Source organism: Octopus bimaculoides, chromosome 13 (assembly GCF_001194135.2).
Source record: "Octopus bimaculoides isolate UCB-OBI-ISO-001 chromosome 13, ASM119413v2, whole genome shotgun sequence".
Classification (NCBI taxonomy): Eukaryota; Metazoa; Mollusca; class Cephalopoda; order Octopoda; family Octopodidae; genus Octopus; species Octopus bimaculoides.
Genome location: NC_068993.1, coordinates 52,787,165 through 52,791,681, shown reverse-complemented (window position 1 = coordinate 52,791,681; position 4,517 = coordinate 52,787,165). Strand labels below are relative to the sequence as shown.

Below are 4,517 nucleotides of genomic sequence, written 5' to 3'. Positions count from 1 at the left end.
ATATATATATATATATATATATATACTAAACAATAAAAAAGTACAAGTACACCACATTTGTGAGGAAACTCAATGTTGAATTGTTATATTTGGGAATGGTTTTTTTTTTCACCAATAAGCCCACGCGCTATTTATTTGATCTTCACTTTAGATTTATTATTAATATTATAAATGTATTTGTCAGAGTTCTTTCGTCACACATTCTATGACCTCTGCAATGACTATCTGTTTTTGAGGCTCCTCTTCTCTCTGGTCTTGTCTTGTCTAATCCCTTTTGCCCATTTCTGAGCGAGCTTGACCACACTGGTCAGGACACCTTCCCAGTTCCTCTCTACCTGGAGATCTAGTCAAACCAGGCTTCGAGCACTTTCACCGGACCCTTCGTCTAGCGATAGAAATCGCCGTTACTCCACTTGGACTTGCCTCTTTAAGAGCCTAGTTGCAAACCTGCTGATTTGTCCTCGTTTATGAGTGCTCTTGTAGAAACCTGATATTCTTTTAGTGTAGTGTTGTTTCTATATCCGAAGAATCCGACACCATGACAGTGACATCGACCGCGTATGCAGACACAGCTCTCCTGTGGCCTAGTTCCAGCGAGATGCCTCTCAAATTTTCCAGCTTTCGCAGCAAGAGTTATAAAGCAAAAACATGAAAGCTGGGAGGTAGTGCATCCTTGGCGAACTGAGCGTTCAATACTGAAAGGTTCCGAGAGGTGGCCATTTAATTTGACAACCGAGCAGATGCCACAATACATTGCGGTGATCCAGCCCCTGAAGACTGAACCGAAATTGACAGCTTTTAGGACAGACACCAGACGGCGATGGTCCACTCTGCCAAAGGCTTGGAAATGGTTTAAGTTGACCAGTGCCCTTCCAAAGCCAGATCTATTCCCGACCCGTTTTGTGATGCATAGCATGAGGTGGAGGTTGTCGTGGATAAATCTACCGGGGATCGCACATGTTTGTGCACTCCCGACAACACAGCCGACAACAAGCGCCAGCCAGTTGGCGAGCACCTTAGCTAAAATCTTTAACTCAGTGTTGAGAAGAGTTATGGGCCTGAAGTTTTCAGTCACGTACATCCTTTTTCGGATCCTTTTTCAGCGGAATCATCACTCCCTGGCTCACACGACTGGAATGCTCCCAAATAAAAATATCAATAATAATAATAATAATAATAATAATAATAATAATAATAATAATAATAATAATGATGATAATAATAATATTAATAACAAAAACACCAGGACTTACAAATATATATGACATACAGAAAATTGCACTACTGGGTACTGCACACATTCTACGCAAAACACTTTCAATACAGTAAACATAAGAGCACCACAGCAAACCACAGCACATACCCAAGGCGCACAGAGCTGCGCTCGGTAGTGAAGTGAAAGCACGTTATAAAAATAAAACTACTGAATAATAATAATAATAATAGAGTATTTTTATAAGTGTGTCCCAACTGTCAATACTTGTTTTCAACCTTTTAGTCAGCCGTCATCGTTATTTTATACGTTCTGCATAATATAAAGCCTCCCTTTCATAAGTCTTAAGTTACTTTCTCGTTGAAAAACAAAAACAAAAACAAAAAAAAAAACAATTGGCAATGTGTATCGTGTATAATGCATTAATGTCATGGAAATATGTCCCGTGTATAGCATACAATACACAGGAAAAGGAAAAGGTTAAGACAATGATATTTTCTCATAATTTCTGGTCTGCTTTTTATTAATTAAATTGTCCTGACTCATTACATTAATTATGCTAATGAGTAATTCATTGCTTGTAAGATTTACCCATGGAAGAAGAAATATAAATATTTACTATATTGATGCACAGACCGTCTAAATGCTTTTTTAATTTGATTATTTAAATGAATTTAGTAGTCGTTTATTTTGCACACATAGGTACATGGACAAAGCCACCACCACCATTATCGTCACTGCCACCATCCCCACTACCACCACAACCCCAATCGCCACCGCATACATTAAAATGCATATTACCATTTTATCGAATAACAAAAAATGGACACAAACTCAGCGTAAAGTGCGCGTATGTGTGTGTGCGTTTGTGGTGTGTGTGTGTGTGTGTGTGTGTGCGTGTGCGTGTGTGCGTGTGTGTGTGTGTGTGTGTGTGCGCGCGCGTGCGTGCATATTTGTGTGTTTGCACATACATATATTATTATATACACATATGTAATTATGCAATTATATTCAATTATATATATATATATATATATAATTGAATACACATAATCATATTTAATTACTACTACTACTAAATGTGAAGGCGCATGGCTCAGTGGTTAGAGCGCCAAGTTAACGATTGTGAGGTTGTGAGCTCGATTCCCGGACCGGTCTGCGTGTTGTGTTCTTGAACAAGACACTCTATTTCACGTTACTCCAGGCCAGCCAGCTGTAGAAATGAGTTGCGACGTCAATGATGCCAAGCTGTATCGGCCTCTGCCTTTCCCTTGGATAACATCAGTGACGTGGAGAGGGGAAGCTGGTATGCATGGGCGACTGCTGGTCTTCCATAAAAAAATCAACCCTAGGTTGTGCATTCGCCGGTGAAGTGACTTTCCGCCCAGACTTGTACCCCGGAGAGGAACATCTTAGGTGCACCCGGAGTCGAGTTTACTATTACTACTACATGATATTTCTTATGTTTTTGGTTCGTGGAAGGATAAGATGCAAAGTTATCACTAACAAAAATGTCAAAAACTAACTGAATGAAGCTCGCCACACGAATAACAACATTTTGTTTTGTAAAGTCAGCGTGTTAATTGTTACTTCATGTGTTTACTTTATACTGCCATTAAAGGGGGAAATAAATAAAATAGAAAACAGAAGATAACGAATACAAGAATTTGAAGTCTATCTAATATTCCATTTAATAGCTGTCATCAAAGTTTAGTGCAGGTGTGTTGACAACAATAGGGGAGAGAGAGAATGTTATTTCATAGCCAACGGTTACTATTTGTTGATCTTCTGAGTGTTTCTATTGCATCATACATAATTTCTGAAGTAAATGACATCAAATGCAAGTTCCTAGATATGAAACATTCTACAATATTATTCACTGAAAAGTATTAAGTACCCCCTCGGAAGCATTATAGTTTCGAAATTACGAGAGTCCTGGTTTGGAAATTGTCATTTTTCTGTAGCTTCAGGTCGACCCATACAGTGTGAGGGAAACTGGTTATAGGAAACTGCATGGAAGCGCATCGGATGGGTTATACCTGTATTTCCAAGATCCGGTGTTATTATACTCGAAGTCACCCTGATTATTCTTTAAAAAATATTTTAAGGTAAATATGTTTGTGAAATACTGAGCCATTTCGAAGCTCTTTCATTGAACGTGGTTGATTCAACAACCGAGGCCTCAAGTTCGGAAATTCTGATCCGTTACACACACATGATCATACATGCAGAATGTAAACTAAAAGTGTATATATTAAGAGTTTTTAAGAAGATTTATTTATATTCACTTAACCGGTTTTGCAATATAATAATTGAAACAAGTAAAAATGTAAGAACTATGAGCATGTTGTAGAGCGGAAGTAATTCTGGTGGCCAGGTTTCGAATCCCTGATACAGCTAACTTTAATAACGTTCAAGAAAGGGATGGGTCATGCATAAACATTATGCTGTCTCATTTCTTTTTCATTCTTATAACGCTATGACGTCGTATTTATATAAGACATATGTTATGTAACAATAATATTATCTTTGACACATCAATTTCACATAGGAGCAAAACCATTTGCAAATTTTTCTTTTATTTCCACACATTCTTCTACCCAGCCTTCCTAATTCCGTTACCATTTCGTCAAGTTATTCCAGACAGTATTCAAATGGCGTTAGTGAAATAGAATGTGAAAGAGCCAGTTTAACTAGCTGCGATATATAGGTTAGATTGTGAGGGCGTCTCTCTAATAATGACAATCTGGTAACAAGAAAGTAATGTTTTAGTGTGCATTCCTACATCAATTCCCATTTACGATGGCGGGAGGAAAAAAAACCGTTTTTATTTCTTTCGTCTATAATACTTAACAGAAATAAGGTATATAATTTGATCAAATTAATTAGCATAGTTACATAAGTATATTACTAGTTTATACATATAAACGTATACACATACTTGCGTTTATATATATGTTTACATTCATGCTTGTGTTTATATATGGATATGCATCTGTCCAATTTTTCCTGTCTTGGTTTGTGTTTGCCACCTTGGAATCCTCTGTTTAGTGGGTTGATCCACTACTCAGGAAGAGACTATTCTAGAGTACGTTCTGCCTTATCTTCGAAACGTCGGGTTAGAATAGAGGCAGCTGATGAAGGAATATTCCAAGGGGCTTTCCGTTTTCCTATGTGTTCGTTCCGTTGTCTGTAGTTCATTGTTCTAACGTCCTGTACCCTGATATGCATCTATATACACATGTAGATGTAAGTATGTACATATATGTGTGTATACATGCATATATATTCTTTGTATTATATA

The 4,517-nt window shown here is 37.5% G+C and overlaps 1 protein-coding gene across 2 annotated transcripts in view; it reads left to right on the top strand.

Annotated features, from left to right (window-relative positions):
* LOC106877725 (inverted formin-2) overlaps positions 1 to 4,517 on the top strand; it is a 177,980-nt gene that overhangs the window by 31,545 nt on the left and 141,918 nt on the right. The gene's annotated exons all lie outside the window — the stretch shown is intronic.